At 35.4% G+C, this 24,746-nt stretch overlaps 1 protein-coding gene across 3 annotated transcripts in view; it reads left to right on the top strand.

Annotated features, from left to right (window-relative positions):
* Nucleotides 1–24,746, top strand: part of LOC129949002 (protein cappuccino) — a 171,284-nt gene that overhangs the window by 18,532 nt on the left and 128,006 nt on the right. The window lies entirely within an intron of this gene.

Below are 24,746 nucleotides of genomic sequence, written 5' to 3'. Positions count from 1 at the left end.
CAAAAGACATGAAGTTGTAGCCTCGTAAAGAGGACGGATTCATTTCAAAGAAAATTTTACTTTTCAAATGATTTTGACATTTGCTGTTGAAACCCTTGTTCAGTGGTTTTTTAAAGATTTATATATGACAGTGAAAATCTACCTACTTATAAAGATTTGTTGAAAGTTTTATGAAATACTATCAATATTAAAACTAAATATGGAAGATAGGGACTATTAATCTAGAAAGCCATAACGATTTGTATAAAAAAAAAACTTCATAAGGCCTTAAAAAGCCTTATACAAACATATGTTTTCCTTCGAATTCATATCAAAAGTTATATATCAAAAAATGTGTGTGATAGACTGATGAAGTCGGATTAAGTCTATGAAAATCTACAGGCAAAAACCCAAACATCATTGCCTGGAAGAAAACAGTGTTGCCCAGCGTAATTGTACCAGGGACATTCAATTAACTTTTGTAAGGAGCGAATAGGTATCTACAACCAAATCAAACCGAAAAATACGGATTCTGTTTAATTAAGAACAAAATGAGATCATTCACACTTTTTACTTGAAGTAATAGGTCATTGAATAATTATCCAAATATTTGATTTTTAGGTCGGGAAAACCTCAATTTATAAAAATACATAAAACAGCAAAATAACCGGTAATTGCTAAAGTAGAAATTAAAATAAAATATTGATTTTTTTGTAGATCGGAATATAACCATCAATATTTGAAATGCATAAATTGTTTTAACTTATCACAAGGCAACATATTTAAGCTCAGACAAAATCTTTCTTTTTTTTGGCAAAAATAAAATTTGCATTCTGAACCAATTCAAATTGGTACTGTTATTAATGCTGTACCGAATATTAAGAACATTTTAGGCGAAAAGGTTGCGAAAGCATCAATTTCAAATATAATATATCTATAATATATATTATAATTGGCATATGTTGAACAAAAATAATAATCTAAGCCCTGAATTAATGATCCATTTTATACATGGTACGAGTATAGGTTACAATAGTTATGTATATTTATTTTTATATATAACTTTAATATTTTAGAGTTGAACAAATCCCCAAAAAGAAGATATTTTTGCTAAAAAATGGTAAATAAAACTATGCCATTTCGTATAGATAAGTTTACTTGACTTTATTGCAGTGATACCAAACCAAATAATGGTTTAAACTTTCTGTATTGAAACTTTACCTAAATATAATGGGTGATAGTTTTTCTGCTTTAGTTTTCTCAACCAAAGCGAGCCGGTATTTTATTTTGTGGGTACATGCAAATATTGTTTGAGCTATTGCCTAAACATTATAGGAATTTTAATTATTTGTATAAGAGTTTTCAACAAAATGTGTTGTTGAAATAAGTATCAGATAGAGATACAGCTATTTTACTTATTTTACATTATAGCTATTTTCCCTGATCGTTTAAGAGTTTCCAAGCATATGTATTGTTAAAATAACTATCCGATATTGTTATTTTACCTTTTGACTTGGAATATGACGTCAATATTTTGGGAGTAGAAGCGATTGGTTATGTGCACAATTATAAAGATCTTTTTCCAATACATTATGGGAAACCAAGTGACACCAATTTAAGTAGGTGTATTACCAGACATTTTTGCAAAGATCGCTATTAGATGGAGGGTATCCAACTGTTTGTATTGAAGCCTTTCCCAAACGTTATAGGTGACACCGCGATTGTTTTAGTTTTCTTACACATAGAAATCAGGTATTCGTAATAACGCATATTGGTTACAAGCCAATCATGGTTGTGGTATTGCCTTTACATTATAGCTATTTTCCCTGATCGTTTAAGAGTTTCCAAGCATATGTATTGTTAAAATAACTATCCGATATTGTTATTTTACCTTTTGACTTGGAATATGACGTCAATATTTTGGGAGTAGAAGCGATTGGTTATGTGCACAATTATAAAGATCTTTTTCCAATACATTATGGGAAACCAAGTGACACCAATTTAAGTAGGTGTATTACCAGACATTTTTGCAAAGATCGCTATTAGATGGAGGGTGTCCAACTGTTTGTATTGAAGCCTTTCCCAAACGTTATAGGTGACACCGCGATTGTTTTAGTTTTCTTACACATAGAAATCAGGTATTCGTAATAACGCATATTGGTTACAAGCCAATCATGGTTGTGGTATTGCCTTTACATTATAGCTATTTTCCCTGATCGTTTAAGAGTTTCCAAGCATATGTATTGTTAAAATAACTGTCCGATATTGTTATTTTACCTTTTGACTTGGAATATGACGTCAATATTTTGGGAGTAGAAGCGATTGGTTATGTGCACAATTATAAAGATCTTTTTCCAATACATTATGGGAAACCAAGTGACACCAATTTAAGTAGGTGTATTACCAGACATTTTTGCAAAGATCGCTATTAGATGGAGGGTATCCAACTGTTTGTATTGAAGCCTTTCCCAAACGTTATAGGTGACACCGCGATTGTTTTAGTTTTCTTACACATAGAAATCAGGTATTCGTAATAACGCATATTGGTTACAAGCCAATCATGGTTGTGGTATTGCCTTTACATTATAGCTATTTTCCCTGATCGTTTAAGAGTTTCCAAGCATATGTATTGTTAAAATAACTATCCGATATTGTTATTTTACCTTTTGACTTGGAATATGACGTCAATATTTTGGGAGTAGAAGCGATTGGTTATGTGCACAATTATAAAGATCTTTTTCCAATACATTATGGGAAACCAAGTGACACCAATTTAAGTAGGTGTATTACCAGACATTTTTGCAAAGATCGCTATTAGATGGAGGGTATCCAACTGTTTGTATTGAAGCCTTTCCCAAACGTTATAGGTGACACCGCGATTGTTTTAGTTTTCTTACACATAGAAATCAGGTATTCGTAATAACGCATATTGGTTACAAGCCAATCATGGTTGTGGTATTGCCTTTACATTATAGCTATTTTCCCTGATCGTTTAAGAGTTTCCAAGCATATGTATTGTTAAAATAACTATCCGATATTGTTATTTTACCTTTTGACTTGGAATATGACGTCAATATTTTGGGAGTAGAAGCGATTGGTTATGTGCACAATTATAAAGATCTTTTTCCAATACATTATGGGAAACCAAGTGAAACCAATTTTAGTAGGTGTATTAACCATATGTCATTGCAATGATATCAATATGAATTGGGCTTATAAAATGTTAAATTGCACCCATAAAATCGTTTTTTTTGTAACTTTTTATTTCTATTATCACACATTTATTTTATTGTTATCAAATATTGTCTTTTTATCAACAATTATTGGTATTTAAGCTGTACAATTATAGGAATTTTAAAAACACCAATCTGATATGTTGTCAAAACTATACTTTATTGGAAATCTTCCAAAACTACAGGCATCATTTTTTCCTATACAGTGTAGGAAATTGTCCATTTTTACTTAGATCTGTTAAATACCCTACATATTTTGTTATATTTCCTATACATTATAGTATTTGGACTCATTGCTTCATCATTATGTTTTGTAACAATGAATTATTGGAATGTCAACAATAAAAGTATGATATTTTTCTAGAATGTATTGTAATATCACCCAAATAGTATAGTATTTCCATAGTTCGGAAATGTTCCTAACCGTATTGTAACTTTAACCAGTAAGTTATTGCAATTGCAACAAAATGTAAGGGTATACTTCCTAAACGAATTGCTAGTACGCCTGCTTATTATGATTATTTGTGTTTTTCCAATACACATTGTTCTATTTGTAATAAAATCTGAGCAATTACCCATTTTGCATAGGAAAACGTCGATTTTTTCCATTCCTATAAAGCTTAAAAAAATTATGGAAGTTTACCTAATTTTTATAGTGATTTTTAAAATAATTATTGAAATATTAACCAAATTATTGAAAAATTGCCTATAATTTCCGTAACAATACTTTATAGGCATACCTCCCGTTCACTTTTTTCTGAGTGTTCGGAGAAGAATTTTCAGCTTCAGACATAAGCTTGATTTTCAAAGTCAGAACTGATGATGAAAATATCATACTCTTTGTACCGTTTTGTGTCCAATCTTAGAGAAATCCGAAAACTCCGACTACTCCTACTGCGAACAATTAATAGATAGTGATGTCCGATTAGAATATCTCAAGGATAGATGAAGGTTTTATTTCACTCAATGCACTGCTTCACTATTTCCAAGATAATAAAACAAAGAAATAGAAACTTCCAAAAGAAAGCCAATCAAATTAATAAAAATTGGTTTTCAATAAAAAATGTGGGAAACAAACAAACAATTCAAATGACTACTTTTTTTACAAGAGACGAAAACCTACAAAAATAAAAAATATTTTTCGACTCAAGTACTGTAAAAACAAAGAAAGATGTTGATTGACTTAAATTTTGTATCTCCCTCAAAACTTTGTTATAAATATTTTGTTAAAGTTTTTTTAATTTCAAATAATTTCGTAAAAACTTGCTCGTTTATCTAAGAGTATGTGTTTTTTCCTGTGTTTAAACATTTAAAAACGTTGGTAAGAAATTATTTGTTTTCCAAAATTTAAGTACCATTTGATTTCTCCAATCTTATAAATGTGTCACTTTTAGTTTAAAATTATTCAAAGTATGCAGTTATTGGAAGCAGAGGGTTTTAAGGTGATTGCCTATGCTGACGACGTTGCGATATCCGTATCTGGGAAGCACCCCCAAGTTCTCTCGGAACTCCTACAAAATAAACTAAACAGGCTAACTAAATGGGTTAAGCAATGTGGATTGGACGTCAAACCACACAAAACAGAATTAATAATCTTTTCGAGAAGATATAAAATTCCTCAGATTAGCCCACCCAGGATTAGAGGAATGCCATTAAGCTTTTCCGATCAAGCTAAATATTTGGGCCTCATTTAAGACAAAAAACTAAATTGGAAGGCAAATATTGATGAAAGAGTCAAAAAGGCTACTGTAGCGCTTTTTACTTGTAAAAAGGCCATAGGATCAAAATGGGGCTTCTCCCCAAAAATAACCCACTGTCTATTCACTTCGGTAATCAGGCCGATACTTATTTATGGAGCCGTCGTATCGTGGACCGCACTGGACAAGATGGTAAATCTAAATAAGCTCATCAAAGTCCAGCGGTCAGCAGGTATGTGCATCACAGGAGCACTTCGCTCAACACCAACCGCAGCACTGGAAGTGCTTTTAAACCTAACACCACTTGACATCTTCTCTAAAAAGGTGGCTGCCAACTCATGTGTAAGGCTTAGAGCCACCTCTCAATGGACCAGTAACAATACTGGACACACTTCTATTCTAGACAGTTTCAGATCTATCTCAGAATGCTTAGACTATACCACCCCAAAAATGGTATTTGGTAAAAGATTCCATGTGTCCATCCCTTCAAGATCCTCCTGAGAAGAAGAGAGACCCTTGGAAGACGATGCGGTACACTTCTATACTGAAGGTTCAAAGACCCATCACGGAGTTGGAAGTGGTATCTTTTCAGAACAACTGAATCTCAGTATATCCTATAGACTTCCCAATCAATGTAGTGTATTCCAGGCAGAAGTAATGGCGATTAAAGAAGCACTATCCTGGCTCAAAGAAAACGTTATATCTTGTAAGGATATACGAATCTTCTCAGACAGCCAACCCGCTCTTAAATCTCTCGCGTCTGTCTCCACAAACTCTCAAACAGTCCACGATTGTCGATCATCTCTAAATAAAATGACGGAACAGTTTAATATTCACCTCATTTGGGTGCCGGGCCACAGAGACATTCCGGGAAATTGCAAAGCCGATGAGCTCGCCAAAAACGGAACACTTCTTCCTTATGTTAGAAAAAAACATAACATAGGAACACCACTTGCTACATGCAAATATCTTCTCAATCAATATGCTCTAGAAACAACAAATGCTAGACGGTCACAAAGTACCACCTGCCTAGCAACCAAGCAAATATGGCCAAGTATTGACTTAAAACGGTCAAAAAGCTTGATATCACTGAGCAGAAAAAGTAGAAGCTCTACAATTGGAGTAATAACGGAAACTGCCTCATAGGAAGACATGCTCTGAGGCTAGGGGTCTACACAAATGACTTCTGTAGAAGGTGCATGGACGAGGAGGAAGAGGAAACAGTCCAACACCTTCTATGTACATGTCCAGCACTCTCCATTAGAAGGAATTACTTTCTCGGTAATCAATTCTTCGATAACACCAGTGAACTGGCAACGATTAACACAAAACGTCTCTCTAACTTTATTAAAAGTACAAAATGGTTTGTTTAAATTCATTACTCTCCCATGAGTAACCTCATTAGTGGTATCACAATGGATCCTCGAGGTCTACGTGCGTCAATGACATGGACAGCCAGTCCAACCTAACCCAACCTATGCATAACATACGGTTCACATTCCAATTTTGTGAAAAAAAAATAGCTACACATTTTTAATCATCAAATATTATTGAGACACTATAAGAGCTTGTGAAGAAAAAAAATATTGAAATCAGTACATTAGTTGTTGAGAAAATTAAAAAACAAAATAACAGTTCTATGGGGGGTACCCTTCTGGAGCAATACAAAAAAAAAACGTTTGTTATATTGAAGGAAAACAAATTTAAACGAAAATTTAAAAACAAATCCATCATCGGTTTGTTTTTGAAAAAAAAAACGAATTTTTGACCAAAACATTTGTATGGAGACTACTGTTATTTTTAGTATTTAAACAAAAAAAATCCTAACGCGAATCGGCTTAAAACCTAAATTTTCAAATTTGTAGTCAATCAAACCAATACTTTAGGCTGCAGGGTCAGGACAGACAGGCGGAATCGGGGGACCACTTTTTTGGCTTTTCCACCATCATAAATGTTTGATTGAAAATTAATTATTTAAAAAAGGTTTTTTCCTTATTGACCGCAAAAATCGTTATAAAAAGGCAAAATTTGTTGTTATTTTTAAAATTTTAATACTTTTTATTCAATACGAATACATTTCGGTTCTCAGCTGCTTGATTGAAATCTTCAAAATCTTCAAAGTTCCAAATTTCTAACGAATACAAAACTTGGAATATAATTCCTTAATGATGCAAATAAAAAGATTAGGCTTAATAGCTTTGTCTAGAAAATGACAGACGTTTTATTTATTTCTGTATTATTCAAATTTTTGCGCAGTTACTTTCGTCTACGACGGATCTTCGTTGGCTTCACTAGTTGCAACATTCATTTTGTATTGCAGAGAATTTCTGGCTTAAGGGGCAAACATATTTTTCTATAATAACGCCCTCTTTGTAGATTATTTCATTGAGTTTTTGCCTGCATCTGTTTGAGGATTTCTGTAAGACGGCTTAAGGCTGGTAAAGAGCCAACGTTTATTACTAAACATCGACAAGAAGTTTTAGATATAACTCTTGTCTCCGATTTCATTAATAATAATATTTTGAACTGGAAGGTATCTAAAGATCACTCCTTTCCTGATCATAGATACATCCAATTTAACTTTATAAATGAACCACCTTGCAACCGATCTTTCGAAATCCAAAAAGAACAAATTGGCCAATATACAAGAGAACGTTAAATAGTTAAGTAAAACCTGAACTCTTTAATACCCCCTCCAACACTGAAGAACTTGACGACAAAGTCAATAATCTAACATTAGCCCTAAATATAGCTCTAGATACTGCATGTCCTCTTATACAAGTAAGAGGTAAAAAGAAACCACACTGGTGGAACTCACGACTAGATCCACTTCGAAAGCTTCTAGAGACATGTCTGACTGAGATTCATATAAAGAATCACTGAAGATATATAAAAAAGTACTGAGGAAAACCAAACGATCGTCCTGGAGAAACTTCTGTAGCAAAGTGGAAGATTGCTCTGAAGCATCCATGCTGCGCAAAATCCTCTCCAAAAATTCAATCATGCCAAGCTGCTTGAAAAACGCCTCTAGCCTCTGGACCAATTCAAGCGAAGAATCGCTTAACTTGCTACCAGACATTCACTTTCCTGGTAGCTCTAATAATATTAATAACATTGTACCAAATAGTTGTGACAATACATTATATCCCCCACAAGGTCTAGTCACTAGGGAAAAATTCAAATGGGCTATTAACAGCTTTAAGCCATATAAATCTGCAGGTCCGGATGGTATAATTCCAGCTGAACTGCAAGAAAATGCAAGTTTTCTAATACCCATCCTAGAAAACATCTTCAAGGGATGCCTTAAATTGGCATACAACCCGATGTCTTTCAGACAAGTTAAAGTCGTTTTTATTCCAAAAGCCCCACTCATTGACCCTCCCCTTATAAACGGTGTACCACTTAAATTCTCTGAACAAGCAAAATACTTGGGTCTCATTTTGGATAAGAAATTAAGTTGGAAACCTAATATTGAAGAGAGAATAAACAAGGCCACAGTAGCCCAGTTCTCCTGAAAAAAGGCCTTTGGTAATAAATGGGGCCTACAGCCCCGCATTACACACCGGCTATATATCTCGGTCATAAGGCCGATCCTTACTTATGGAGTAGCGGTATGGTGGACGGCGCTAAATATAGCGACAAATCGCGATAAACTCAGCAAAGTCCACCAAACAGCCTGCCTGTGTATGGGAGGAGCACTTCGCTTTAACCTCTCCGCTTCACTTGATGCTCTGTTCCATCTAATACCACTGGACAGCCATACGGCTTCAAGCCGTATGTGGATCAATAATGGAATTGGCAACACCACTATTTTGAACTCATTCAGAACTATAAACAGTGAAATTGACTACACCATACCCCATCCTCAGTTTAATAACTATAGCTTCAAAGTGACTATATCTCCCAGGTCGTCTTGGGAGAATGCATCGTTTTTAAACGAGGATGGGGTTGGTGGAGGCGTATACTCAGATAGACTAAACTTACGTCTGTCCTTTCGTCCACCCGATCATTGTAGCGTGTTCCATGTAAACTCATGCTACAGCAAGAAACCATAGAGAAAACAAACTTCAGGTGGAATAACACCACCATCTGTTTAGCGACAAAACTAATTTGGCCTAATCTTAGCGCCAGGCGCTCAAAACAATTAATCTCTCTGAGTAGATTGCACATTAGCTACGTTATAGGTGTCCTGACTGGGCACTGCTTGAAAGGAAGGCATGCTATTCGACTTGGAGCCCCTGCAAATGATTTTTGTAGGAGTTGCATGGACGAGGAGAAGGAGGCGACGACGTAGAATCCACCTTGGAGCGACTAATAATTCAACGATACCAGCGATCTAAAAAATTCTGACATTATATAGGTATGTCTCCTACACTTCATTCGGAGCTCCAATTGGTTCGACGAGTTAAGCTGATCAACTGATCCATGTGGTATCACAACGGACCATACTTTGGTCTAAGTATGTTGGACTTCCCAACCAACAGCCAATTTAACCTAATCTTAACCTAACCTATAAACTCAGCGTTATTCGCACTTAAACTAAAGAGAACCTTAAAATAAGAACTAGTCAAAGAATTTTTGTCAGCGATCCAGGAATCTTGATATTTTTGAAGCTCTAACTAGAATATTATCTTGACCTATTAGTAATCTGACGATTTGGATCTTAAGCTGGAATAACAATCTAAGACCACATGAATCTGGCTTTAACAATAAAATTAAAACTTACTAGAAGACATCCTTAGGATCGAGCAGAAGCATGTTTTTAATCACAAAAAAACTAGCATTTGCTTAAAAATCCAAGTTTTAGCTTCACCTCCGCATTAGAAGTTATTTTTTACGATGTGTAGTGGAATGGGCTAAGGTGATAAGTGACTATTATACTTTTTATAGTCGATTTGACCCAACTTTTCGTCTGTGTAAGATGAATTAGAATTGTCAAAATTCATTGTACCAATGCTGAGATTTTTAAGTGGTTCCTATAAAATATCTAAATACAAGAGTATCAAATTGGCTGAAAGCTTCTGGGTGGTTATCAGTTCGTCAAACAGTTCATAACGTTGAAAATTGTATTCCCACAAGAGCTAACAACAATTCAACGTCTCCCTCAATTCTGTTGTCATAATGAAATATAAATGTAACCCAAAACTCGGATCAAAGCTTTAATATCTTTATTTTCAAATAATAAGAACTATACGAGTACTTAAACATACAACATGCGATTAAAAGTTAATGAATATGAAATAATCAGAGAGCTGTCAACATTTCAAACTAAATATTATATGGAACTAACAATAAAACAGAATTTAAAGTGAAAGTTTTGCTAAATTTTCAACTGATGCTTTTATGCGGTTAATCCTCATTAAGAGTTTAAAGTATTAAAAGGATTATAAGGAATTAAAATTATTCTAAATCAGACACATAAATGGTGTTGTATGGCAAATCCAATTATTTTTAATTTTCACATTTGAAAATATAACTTTTGAAACTTAAATGATATTTTTGTCAAAACTTTAATAATTGTTAGTAAAATGTAAAATTGTAAAATGTTAGTGTGTTGTTTTGTTTTAAAGATTATTATTGTCGTATTTATGGGGTGAAAATATATTTGAATGATATTGTTGCAAGTTAACCAAAAACTTTTTTATTCGTAATTACAAAAAAGTACTTAACCTATAGTTAACCACGCTGCCTGCTTCCAAAACCAGAATGATGTTTCTCTCTCATTGCCGGGCTGACAATTAGGTGCTGACTATTGAACGCTGACAAGGAGATGCTGACGAATAGATCTGTTTGTTTGTAGTATTGCTATTCATCATATTATCTCCTTCTTAAGCTTAAGTCTCCGAATTAAGCTGGTAAAACTTAAAATGGACAATTTTCTGTATTCTTCCTTTTATGTATGACAGTAGACAACGTCAGAAATCCTTTGAAGGATCTCATATGGACCTTTCCAGTCGAATTGTAACTTCGGACTTTTACCTTTTTTCTTGTGGGATTATGCAGCAAAACTAATATCCCGGGGTCAAAAGTTTGTTTAGTGCTACGTAAGTCATAGCAATGCTTCATTTGTCTGCTGCCTTTTTCCAGTCTAACACGAATGATGTTGTGTGTCTCTTCAAGCCGTTCGCGAATCTTTTTAAAGAACTCGTTGGTATCCTCACTATCCTTTTTTTGGTCCCATCATCATGACCAGTAACATCATGAACTGCTGTTCGATAGGCCAGCATCAAAAGTGGTAAATGCTGATCCTAATCGCGTTGATGTTGTTCACAGAACTTCACTAGGTAGTTCAATATAGTTCGGTTGAACCGTCCTACCATTCCATCAGATTGAGGATGGAAAGCCATTGTTCTTGTTTATTCGATACCCAGGCGCTCCATTGTCTTTACAAATGTCTCGAACTCAAAATTTCTTCTCTGATCGCTGTGGATTTGCGTCGGCATACCATGACGGAAAAAGACGTCATTTATAAGGCGGCTCACTATAGTTTCACTTGTTTGATCAGCAATCTCAAAGCATTCAAGCCACTTTGAAAAGTAGTCCATGCAACACATTATGTAGTTTTTTAAGAGTTTAAGCCGTTCCAAAATGACCTCCAGAAGGGCTATCGTGGACCATTTCCAGAATTTGTTGTTGGAACTGCTTGGGTTACACAGCTTGGTAAGCCACATCCGTGCGCTGAAAGTGTTTTCTGTAAAGAATTTCGTCACGAAGATATAAGGTTTCAGAAATAGCCCAGTATGATTTTAATACGGGATCGGATGGGGAAATAGTTTTCTTTACAGGTCTTTGTTTAAGTCTTACACAATCTTTGACATTTTTCAGTTGATCGTTGGCGTCTTGGAACTTTGCCATGTCATCTACGATGGCCAGATTGGATACTATAGTCAGATCACGTTGTTCTTTGCCGTCACAATATCGACATAATTGTTGAAGACAAGGCCTCCCAGACAAAGCATCAGCGTTTCCGTGGTTCTTCCCCGGTCTATGTGTAACAGTAAAGTCGTACTCAGTTAGTTGCTCCAACCATCGAGCCAAATGGTTTCTTAAACTTCATCAGCCACTGCAGAATGATCAGTTCGTAATGTAAAGTGACGTCCTAACAAATACGGCTTGAAGTGTTTAACGGCTTTTATAACTGCGAGGAGCTCTTTTCTCGTCACGCAATATTTTATCTCGGGTTTTGAAAAAAAAACTTGGCCTGGATAAGTCGATGTACCGAAGTTTTCACTCGATCCTTGGCTGGTTGGTTGGATAGCAGTTGGATCTTGCAACAGTGGACCTATATTCTGAGTTGACGTATTTTCATTTGAAAGCACAGATGTCTGGATGCCACTATCAGCAAAGACACAATTCGCAAAATCTGTTGCATTGAGTGCTATGCTTTCCAAATCTGATACTCGTCTAGTGCAGTTGACTGATAACTCGTCCAGGCGATTTCCAATGTCATGCATAGCCCTCAAGATCATGGAATTTTCGTTGTTATTACTCGGGGGTGGGCTATTCATTTTCATGAATTTTTATGAGAAACCCCACATCTGACACCAAATGTTGCAAACTAACCAAACACTTTTTTTATTTTTTAACAGCGGCCTGTTATCCAAAACCAGAATGACGTTTCTCTCCGGTTGTCAGCCGGGCTGACAGTCAGGTGCTGACTAGTAGACGCTGACAAGGAGATGCTGACGAATAGATCTGTTTGTTTGTAATATCGCATTTCGTCACAATATCATAATTAGCTATAAACTAAAACCAAGCTGGTTTTAGATTAAAATGTATTGTAAAATATGTTACATTAACAGTTGTTTCACTACATTCAATAAGTAGAGGTTTAGCTTTGGCTTTGGAGAGAGACCCGTTTCCAGCATTATAACGAAGTTTGGCATTTTTCGGCAAATGAAATATTCTTTTTATAAATTGCGTAACCGAATTGTATTTCTTACATCCCTTTACCTACGATCCATATAAAAGTAAGCTCTCAGCCAGTGCTTCAAATACTTTAAACTTGCTACTACATGCTACAAACTCGTTTATCAAGCATTGTTGCCATGTCATATTGATAGCAGTTTTTCACTTAACCAATTTTTCCTTCAAGTGTTTCTCCATACTTAAATTGACAGAATGATTGTGGTCTAGCAGCGAAGATGTGCACATTGCGCGTAAGCCAACGAAACGCAAGGTCTGCCGAAAACATCACCCTTGGTCGGTAATTTATGCAGAAGAATTCAAAGGAACCGATTCCCTCACAAGATTTTTGCAACCGATTTCAATTAATTTAATTTAAAAAAAAAGGGTGAACATTTTAGTAAAACCAAAATATCTCACGAACCAATAATGCTTAAGGATTGAATTAAACTTTAAATTATGTCTTGTAATGTGATATCAAACAAGTACATATTTTAGAACAAAATAAAAATTCTAACTAACGTTTTTTTTTTGTAAATCAACAAAAAAAAATGAAAACAAATTTGTCACCTTGAATATTTTACGAACAAAAAATAGTTTTATCTAAAAACAATTTAATGCTACGAGAAATAATGTTTTTGACATTTAGTACTATTTTGAGGAAAATCGAATTGACAGTTTTCTTACAAAAAATAAAAACCTACAAAAAATTGATTTTCAACTCAAAATGATTTTCAAAAATTTGAGATTATGGATTCCAACTAATTTTTACTTATAAGAATATTTTTTTTCAATATTCGGTTAAGTTAGGTTGGAGTGGCTGTCCAGATGTCATTGACACACGTAGACCTCAAGTTAACTGTTCCATCATCTCATTCAGAGATGATCGACAATCGTGGACTGTTTGAGAGTTTGTGGAGACAGACGCGAGAGATTTAAGAGCAGCTTGGCTGTCTGAGAAGATTCGTATATCCTAACAAGATATAACGTTTTCTTTGAGCCAGGATAGTGCTTCTTTAATCGCCATTACTTCTGCCTGGAATACACTTCATTGATTGGGAAGTCTATAGGATAGACTGAGATTCAGTTGTTCTGAAAAGATACCACTTCCAACTCCGTGATCGGTCTTGAACCGTCAGTATAGAAGTGTACAGCATCGTCTTCCAGGGGTCTCTCTTCTTCCCAGGAGGATCTTGAAGGGATGGACACATGGAATCTTTTACCAAATACCATTTTTGGGGTGGTATAGTCTAAGCGATCTGGGATAGATCTGAAATTGTCTAAAATAGTAGTATGTCCAGTATTGTTACTGTTCCATTAAGAGGTGGATCTTAGCCTCACACATGAGTTGACTGCCACCATTTTGGAGAAGATGTCAAGAAGTGTTAGGTTTAAAAGCACTTCCAGTGCTGCGGTTGGTGTTGAGCGAAGTGCTCCTGTGATGCACTTACCTGCTGACCGCTGGACTTTGATGAGCTTATTTAGATTTACCATCTTGTCCAGTGCGGTCCACCATATGAAGGCTCCATAAATGAGTATCGGCCTCATTACCGAAGTGTATAGACAGTGGGTTATTTTTGGGGAGAAGCCCCATTTTGATCCTATGGCCTTTTTACAAGTAAAAAGCGCTACAGTAGCCTTTTTGACTCTTTCATCAATATTTGCCTTCCAATTTAGTTTTTTGTCTTAAATGAGGCCCAAATATTTAGCTTGATCGGAAAAGCTTAATGGTATTCCTCTAATCTTGGGTAGGCTAAAATGAGGAATTTTATATCTTCTCGAAAAGAGTATTAATTCTGTTTTGTGTGGTTTGACGTCCAATCCACATTGCTTAGCCCATTTAGTTAGCCTGTTTAGGGTATTTTGTAGGAGTTCCGAGAGAACTTGGGGGTGCTTCCCAGATACGGATATCGCCACGTCGTCAGCATAGGCAATCACCTTAAAACCCTCTGCTTCTAATGCTGTAAGTAGGTCGTTTACTACCATGTTCCATAAAAGAGGCGAAAGGACTCCACCTTGGGGAGTGCCTCGATTCACCGATCTGGTGGTAGTAAAACTTCTCATGTTAGAAATTATTGTCCTGCTTTTGAGCATGAGACTTATAAGATCTATGAGTGACTTCTTTTATTTTAGCTTATCCATTGCTGTTGTGATCGCCTGGTAACTGACGTTGTTGAAAGCTCCTTCAATATCTAGGAACGCTACTAAGTTATATTCTTTGTATTTGAGGGAATGTTCAATAATACGTACCAGCAAATGAAGTCCTGATTCTACTGATTTTCCCTTAGAGTAAGCATGTTGAGCTGTGGAAATGAGACATGGTTTTAAATTATGTCTGTTATAAATTTCAATCAATCTTTCCAAGGTTTTAAGAAGGAAGGATGATAGGCTGATTGGTCGTAGATCTAGGTAGATGGTTTCCCTGCTTTGGGAATGAAGACTACTTTTGCCATTCTCCAGGCTCTGGAAATATATCTCAACCTTACACAGCTTGTCAGAATGATTTCCAATGGTGGAATAATCATGTCTGAGCATTTTTGTAGTTCGGCCGGAATGATTCCGTCTGGTTCTGGAGATTTATATGGATCAAAGCTGTCTATGGCCCATTGCAGTTTTTCCCTCGTTATTAGATCAACTAAATCGCTTGTATAAGCTAAAGACACTGATGTTAAGTCATTGATTATGTTAGATTTACCTGGAAAGTGGGTGTCTAATAACAAATTAAGAGATTCTTTATCTATGATAGTCCACGTGCCTGCTTCTGCCTTTAAAGCACTGGGTATTGTTAGACTTTTTGAGATAATTTTCCTGAGTCTTGAGGCTTCTGAAGTATTTTCTATTTTACCACAAAAATTTCTCCAAGAAGACCTCTTACTCTTTCTTAATTCTTTTTTATATTGCTTTAGAGCTTGTTTGTATAAGTCCCAGTCAGAAGGAGATCTAGTGTACTTAGATCTGTTAAAGAGTTTGCGACAGCTCTTTCTGAATGGTTCTAGTTCTTTACGCCACCAATAAGGTTGATGACACACTTACCCAGCTCGCTTTGACAATATTCGGTTAAATTTTAAGAAAAAATTAATTGACAGTTTTTTTTATAAAAAAAATTAAAATCTACAAAAAACAGTACGCAAAATTGTTAAAATTTGATGTTCCGTTATCGATATCTCGGGAACAATAAAAGATATTGACTTCAAATTAGTTTCATTCATTTAATTTGTAATTGCTTGTAAAAGAAATGAAAACTTTTAGAAATACTATTGAAATTGGTAAAAATTGTTTTTCGAGTAAAAATCTCGTTTACAAAAATATATTTTGAAATGAATCTTTTAATCAAATGCTTCTTATTAATTTTTAATTTTTTTTATTATTCAACTGAAAGCTTTTAAAACTAAACACGAAAAAGCGTGGGTCGCATTTCAGCCTATTTTTGAAGTTTTAAAATCTAATCGACTTCAATGGAAAACCCTACATTTAAGGATTGATAGGATTTTTTAGTGCCTTGAAACTTAACAAAGGTATTTCGAACAAAAAAAGGTAAGGACTCAGCCTTGAACTCGTTTCTCATGTACCTATCTTTTGTGGCTTTTTTTTACTCTAGACAAGTAAAGTAAAATAAAATATCGAAAAACCATTTTCACCTTAGAGAAACCACATTCACAGATTTTTGTTTTTACATTTTCTGCTTCAAAAGATATCGAAATCAAGTTCAAATGTAATGTCTACTAATGTAGTACGTCGCAGTTGCTATGTTAGTTCACACATCAGTACACAAACACATACACATTCATAACCACAGCTAGAAGTCGCATCTTACAAAGTTAAATAACAAAAAAACTGTTAGGATTCATGCCAACTATATCGTAAAAGGATGCTTTACCGCGATATACGACTTTAAGGAGAGCAGACAAATATTACAAAAAGAAGAAAATATCGAAACACCAGAAGGAAGAAATATATACCTATAGGTAACTTCCTAACGCGTTTCAAATTTTTGCATGACTTGGTGCAGCCAAACAACTTATATGGCAAATTTATGCCAGATAACACAGTTATGCATAGGTATACCTTATATCCTTTTGCTCCTTCGCTTTCCAGTCCCTTTGGAATACATTATATCTGCATTGCTTTCTTGCATGCATTTGTACATCTGCGGAAAGGAAAGTTACTCCAGCTTCAACAGCAGCCAGACTTTGAAGGTAAAAAAAGGCACAAGGAAGAAACTAGACCTCCCTAAGCTTACGCTTGAAAAGAAAACTGACAAAATGAAAAACTACTTAAAGTGAGAAAGCAATAAATCTAACTTCGTTTTCTCACTATGAATTCATACCAATCACATACAAGTCTGAAATGATATCATATAATACCATAAATATATGCACACTCATAAAACCACGTTTTTTAGAATGGAAATATCCTGAAGTTGTGGTGCTATAAAAGTCTGCAAGACGAACGATCAAAATTAATAAAAACGAGATTATGAAATAAAAACACACAATGTATTTCAAGGAAACTGACAGGAAATTAAGTCTGCAGAGAATATGTCGATAGTAAAACTACATTCCATTATGTACAGCACGTATTTGTGTAAGTATTTATACATTTGTTCGAACGCACTTATATCAAGAACTGCTGGTCCGATTTAGTTCGAAAGCCCATTTCCTTAAGAAGGCTAGAGGTTTTAAAGTACCATACCGAGCCTTATACGAGTGGAGTACCAATAAAGAATGTTTCAGAACCTAGGATTTTTTTCCCTCTTCAGAGCTTCCACTTCATGCGTTGCAGAAGTAGCGAAAGTATTGCTAACATTATGTATTCCAGAATTCTGCACCTCTATTAATTGTAAAAAAAAAACCACGATAGCATATTTCTATCTCTTAAAGTTCGCTCACTTTAACGTAACCAATTTTGTCAAAATAAAGCATGCGAGTAACGCAGCAGGGAGCAGCTAGTACTTGGTATCTTAAGAGACTGACATAGTTCAAAGAAATAATACTATGTGGCGATGATTACAGCATTTTTAAGTCAAAAATAACTTTATCGAATTTATGGTATCTTATATCTCTGAACTTGTAATTTGTTTGATATATCGCATTAAAAAATGTTGACATTTCTTGACCTTGATTCCCTACAATCGGAATAAAAGATTTTTAGAGAGAAGTCTGTGTGTGCATGTGTACGTTCGTTCGGGATTCCTTTTTTTGTCGACCATTTCTCAAGAACCTGTGCAGATAAAGCCTTTTGTTTGACTTTCAAAAAAATGAGTGATGTTTTTTTTTCCATAGCAAGTAAAAAGAAAAGTTGAACATTTGGTTGACCCTTAATTTTATACGAACCAATCCTATTAGCGACTTAACTACATTTTATAAAATGTTTCTGTTAAAGGCGGATTTTAAAATTGAATAAAAGAAGTTATAAATTAGATATCAATAAGCTGTTTTCTCTTTATTTGAGAACCCTATCAATTACATTATGCACATTACATTGCCACCGTGGATTCGCTGTGTGACGAGCATTCGAAGTTTTTGATAGTTTGGCGCTAAAATAAGTCTGAAAGTCGTGGTGGTTTGCGAAAGAAAGTTCCACATGTAAAACTTTAGAGGAGTCAAATCAAACGATCTTGGTGGTCAATTTACAACATCGTAGCCTCGGTGCGATGAAGCCTTACTTCCTTACGGTCCCTAGCTAGCTGTCTCCAGTTTCGCACGCCAAGTTGGTTGATATCCTCTCCTACCTGGGTGCGCTACCTGAGTCGCGGTCTTCCTCTACTGCGCCGACCCTCGGGATTAGATTCGAAGACCTTCCGGGCTGGAGCGTTGATGTCCGTCCGCTCAACATGACCTAGCCATCTAAGCCGTTGGACTTTAATTCTGCTTACTAGGTCAGTGTCGCTGTACAGCCCGTACAGTTCGTCGGTATATCTTCTCCTCCATTCTCCATCTATGCGTACGGGACCAAAAATCTCCCGAACAGTTTTTCTCTCGAAGCATCCTAAGACGGTCTCATCTTTCTTTGACAGGGTCCAGGCCTCAGCGTCATAGATGAGAATCAGGATGATGAGTGTCTTATAGATGGTGATTTTACAAGCTCGAGAGAGGACTTTACTTCTCAATTGCCTTCAAAGAAGCAGCGATTTGCAAGAGTTATTCTTCGTTTGATTTCAGCGCTGGTGTCGTTTTCTGCATTCCCCCCTTTGACCACTAAACTCATCACTTCCGTCGCAATGCTCAAAAACGCTCCACTGACATCACGCTTTGATCTTCCAATTATGTCAATACCATCGGCGTATCCGAGTAATTGGATTTATCTTTGGAAGATTGTGCCTCTAGTGTTGACGGTTGAGTTTTGCACAATTCTTTCCAGTACGATGTTGAAGAAGTCGCATGACAGTGCATCGCCCTGTCTAAAACCTTTTTTGACATCAAATGCATCGGTGACATCTTTTCCGACCTTGATGGAGCAGCGTGCATTCTCCATCGACATTCTGCACAAACGGATAAGTTTGACTAGACATTGCTCGGTAGAGCTCTTCCCTAAAGATGCTGTCATTCGCGGCCTTAAAATCGATAAAGAGATGGTGGGTATCGATTTGAAGCTCCTGGGTTTTTTCCAAGATCTGCCGCAGTGTGAATATTTGGTCGAAAGAGGACTTTCCTGGTCTGAAGCCACACTGATAAGGACCAATCAGGTTGTTGAAGAATGGCTTCAGACGTTCACATAATACGGCACAGAGGATCTTATACGCAATGTTAAGGAGACTGATGCCTCTGTAGTTGGCGCAGTTTAGAGGGTCTCCTTTCTTATGTATCGGGCACACTATGCTGAGATTCCACTCATCGGGCATGCTTTCTTCCATATTTTGCAGATGAGTTGGTGCATGCTCCGTACTAAGTCATCGCCTGCTGCTTTGAATAGTTCGGCAGTGATGCCGTCAGCTCCAGCAGCTTTGTTTGACTTATGTTTAGATATAGCTATCTTCACTTCGTCAAAGTCGGGTAGGCGGAATTGTTGATCTGCGTCGCCGAGGTTGAGTGGTTCTATCTCCCTTACAGCGGAATTCGGTTCGTCATCGCCGTTATATAATTTGGAGAAGTGATCTTTCCATATTCTCAGCATCGACTGCGGTTCTACTACGATGTTCCCCTAATCGTCTTGCGTGCTTTCACTTGCACTCCTCATCAACGAGTAAGAAATCCTTGTTAATAATAAGCCACATTTTTTTGTGTTCGGTTCATCTTCTAGAAATTTTTGGGCAAAACCTTAATATGAAGCAGACTTAAGTTTTAAATCATAAAAGCTGTAAAAAGGTTTGCCCAAGGCAGACTGATTTTTCTAATCAATAAAGGTTTTTTTAAACAAATTCTATATACATACAAGTTGAAGGCTCGATAACTGATGAGTCCTACAAACAATACCGTAACGAAAGGTAGTATGAGTAATGAGTATATCAATTTTTAATGGATCTTAAAGCTTTTTTGAATTTAAAATAAGTACTGCAATAAATTGTGTATTGTCGTCATTTGTATGTAGAAAAATCGGAGAGAAACTGACATAAGCTTATTGGCTACGAAGGTCTGCTCATAGTTAAACCATAATTTACGAACGAACCCATTTCCTACAGTTCTTTTGTCATTCAGATTCAATTTACAATATGGAAACCATTGAAACTAATTACATAAATACAAATTATGTTGGACGTTTTCTCAATTGTTTATTTATTAAATTAAAATTAGTTCTGGTCTGAATTTCACTAAATTGTTTTACAATTTGGTTTTAATTTATTCTGACAAATATTAAATTATATCAACTTTAATAACGGCCACTCCTTGCTCATTTTGGAAGAAAAATTTCCCAAGTATGCTTCTGTTCCAAAATCCTCACCAAAAAGCACTCGTTCGCGTCCGGGGTTTCTGTGCCCCAAATCGGGCCAAATGCGACAATTTTGATTGTTAACTTAACGCCTAAGATCAAAATGAGCTTCATCTGAAGAGAATATTTTTTTGGAAAAATCGGCATCTTCTCAAAGCGTTGTTCCCAGCGTTGTTCAAGCGTACATAATCATATTCGTTCAGCGGAAAGATAAAACTAATTATCGTTCAAATCAGACATGAACTAAGTGTTACCATTCTCGAAATAAGCAGTAGTTGAAAAAAAAAAGTTAAATTTCGGACCCTATATAAGAACAGGACTACCGCGGATCGTTTTTTTTTTTTAACAAACTCTGACTATCTAAAAACCACTGCTATTGTTTTCAAACTGTTATTGCCCAAAATGTTGTTCTTAATATTTTGTTTAAAACTTTTAAAGCAGATGGACACAAATGGAAAGTTATCAGTGTGGGTTCATATCATCCTCTATTCTTCTAACGGGGAGCTAGATAAAGAGTTTTAAGCTATTAAATCACCACACTTATCACTATCAAAAACCGTATCAAACAGTAACAAGTTGAGGATGAAGAGGCTTTTCAACAATCACTGAAGTTGATATGTCCATAAAACCACGGATCATTTTGATTAATTTCGAAGACCACTTTGCTGATTGAAACGACGCCTTGCTGGTGATCAACAGATTTAAGTTGTTGTTGTAATTGAGACCTTTTTTGTAACCTGCGCCAGGAAATTATATTAAATTTGATAAAATAAGATTAAAATCGAGCGTAACAATTGGCTATCACAGTAAGAAAATACGACTTGGTGATGAGGAAGAGCACGAGGACTTTACTCACTTCCTATGCCACTACTTATCATTGTGCCACACAAAATACCAATTCTTAGTAAAATATTACTTAAGTAATCAAAGAATTCAAAGACTTTGCAGGAAACAGTTACTTGGGCTTTGTCAAAGCCTAGCTAAAGTGGCTGGAAAATGACGACAAATAGAATCAAAGGCTATAAAGTATTACTTTTCAGGGAATTTATAAAACTTTTAGGCTATATTAGGGGATCTGCATTAATCTTAGTGTGGCTGTTCATTAGGGGGGTCACAAACTTAGATGAGTTTTTACTCACTCCTTAAAAATGTTCTTTAATGTTTTCTAAAGGATGCTAACAAAATTTTATAATTGCTTAGTTATCAAATTATTTAGAACACTGTTGTCCAGTAAGTTATGGTCTAACTATTTAATTTGGATGACTCATATGAAAGCATTCCAACAGTTTTCTAAATATGCCATATTTAAGAGCTAAAATACAATAGCTTACGAGGGTTTTTGGTGCATTTCACGCAGGAATGTAGGAAATTGGTTTGAAACGTTGCTTTTTTCCAAAAACAAAACACTTTCTTCTTGTTTTAATTTCTATTAATGCGAAAAAGGCTGAAAAATTTTAAAAATCCAGAAAATGAGAGAGGATCTGATATATTAAAATGTCGGGCTCTTTTTGACTTAGTTTTTTTTTTTTTTTTTTTTTTTATACGGTCACGTTGGCGTCTCGACACTATTTTATTAATTTGATAATTAGACACTTCGTGGTCGTCCTTCGAGCAGATTAGCAGATTTCCCATGTTGGGGACAGACAACAGACTAATGCTGGGCAGAGACAGAAGCCCGTGTAAGCATTTACGAGTCAGGGTTGCAGGTTCATGAGGGGCTGGATAAGTTCCTCCTCTAGAATGACAGACAATGAGACATATTTAGACACTGAAATATTCGTACATTGTTTTTTGAACTCAATTTCATTGAGTCTCTTATTACTATCGTTATCAATCTGCTTATACTCGTATTTGGATCTTATAAAGACGTCAACAAAACTTAAAACTTGTAGAGACAAAAAGGTTTAAAAACATAATTTCTCTAAAAAAAAAACTAAATTAAAACAAAGGTAAGTAAACAAATAAGTTGGGAAAAAAAGTTTTGTAAAGGGTGTCCCAAAATTAACGCAAGATTTGAATTAAATAGAAAACGCCGTTTTTAGTCTTTTGATAGTTATATTTTTATTGACTCGTAAAGTACATAGGATAGGGTTATGTATGGAATAACACATCGGACAAATGGCCTCCACGGCTTTGCATGCACATGCGCACTCTTTTGTTGAAATTTTCCATTCTGACCATTCTGCATAAATGTGGCTGAATTTCGTTGATGCAGCGTTGAATCTCCTCCTTTAATGCACGGGTGGTTGTGGGCTTATTGACATAGACTTGTGATTTCAAATAACCCCATAAAAAGCAGTCTAATGGTGTTAAATCACACGATCTAGGAGGCCAATTTTGATCACCGAAACGAGAGAGTACACGACCTGGAAATGTCTCATGCAGTAATTGAATTGTTTCACGGGCTGCATGACATGTGGCATCGTCTTGTTGAAACCACATATTGGACACATCAATATCATCCAATTTTGGCAGAAAGAAATGTGTCATCATGTCGCGATATCGAGCACCAGTAACAGATGCTTGACCACCATCATTTTCAAAAAAATATGGCCCAATTATGCCTCCAGACCAAAATCCACACCATACAGTCACGCGTTGTGGATGCTTTTGTTTTTCGACAATCACATGTGGGTTCCCCGAACCCCAAATGCGGCAATTTTGGCGATTGACAAAGCCATCAAGATGAAAATATGCTTCATCGTTTAGGATGATTTTGCTCGAAAAAACAGGGTCTATTTGTTGATGTTCAATAACCCATTCAACGAACTCTCTTCTCTGTCCATGGTCATTAGGCTTTAATTGTTGTGTTAATTGAATTTTGTAAGCATGAAGACACAGATTTTTGATGAGTATACGCTGTAGAGAGGTTCTTGAAATTTGCAATTCTTGTCCACGACGTCGAATTGAGGTTCCTGGATTGTCAGCAACACTCTCACGCACTGCTTCGACATTCACATTTGAACGGCTTGTTTTTGGACGATCAGTGTGTTTGGCGTCTCCAACGGATCCAGTCTATATAAATTTTTCAATTAATCTCTTCACAGTTGACGAAGTTAAAACACTATTCCGACCATACTATTTTTGAAATATTCTTTAATAATGAAGACACGTTGCTCTATCGTGTAACGCTGCATTTTTAATAACCCTATACTGCTAGCTGTCAAATTGCTTTTTTTCAGGGTTTCCAACACTTCACTGCACAAATGGCGGCAAATTCAAATCTTGCGTTAAGTTTGGGACACCCTTTAGTACTCACAATTACACGTTTCAAAGCTTTTATATCAATAGATATGAGACGTTTATTGTGTTTTTCACTTAGCCATCAGTTTTACAAAAGTGCCACTTGATTTTTTGGGACATTTGTATTACTGAAATTCGTGTTTGAATCTCAGTTCTAGAGCATCCAAAGCAAATTCACTTGAAAAGTAGATTTATTTAATTTTTTAAGATCTTTTGTATTCAACAGAAAACCAATTTTGAAATAAATGAAATGCACGACTGGGTCGCTAGAACTTGATAATTTCTTCCAAAAAGTTTGTTTAATAATATTTTAAGATTTAAAAATGTACCTCCATAATAAGTTCTTCTCAAAAATTTAAATGCCATTTTATTTGTCAAAAATCTAGATAAACCTATTTTTTCGAAAATCATTTTAAATTTTGTCTTAAAAATATTTTTGGTATAAGCACTTAATAAAGAGCTTATAGATATATGAACATTTTACATTTAAATTTCGTAAAAAAATGTTGGCCACTTACTGAGATATCGAGTTTTGTAAAAAAAATTATTATTTTATTAAAATAAAAAAAATACATTTTTGATCATAAAAAATCATCATCAATTTGATCATTGACAAGAGCTTGCACAGAAAAAGAAGAATTTTGAAATCGTTCCATTAGTTCTTGAGAAAACTTAAAAACAAAATAAAGATTTTTTTAAGGGTACCCTTCTGGAGCAATACTAAAATATGTTTTTCTTGTAGAAAGAAGCCAAATTAAGAACACAAAATTTTGAGAAAGTTTTTGAAAAATAACAAGTTTGAACCAAAAAATTTGTGTGGGGA

This window comes from Eupeodes corollae, chromosome 3, assembly GCF_945859685.1.
Source record: "Eupeodes corollae chromosome 3, idEupCoro1.1, whole genome shotgun sequence".
In the NCBI taxonomy this organism is placed as follows: domain Eukaryota; kingdom Metazoa; phylum Arthropoda; class Insecta; order Diptera; family Syrphidae; genus Eupeodes; species Eupeodes corollae.
The sequence above is the reverse complement of the archived record's forward strand: the minus strand, read 5'-3'. Positions and strand labels throughout refer to the sequence as shown.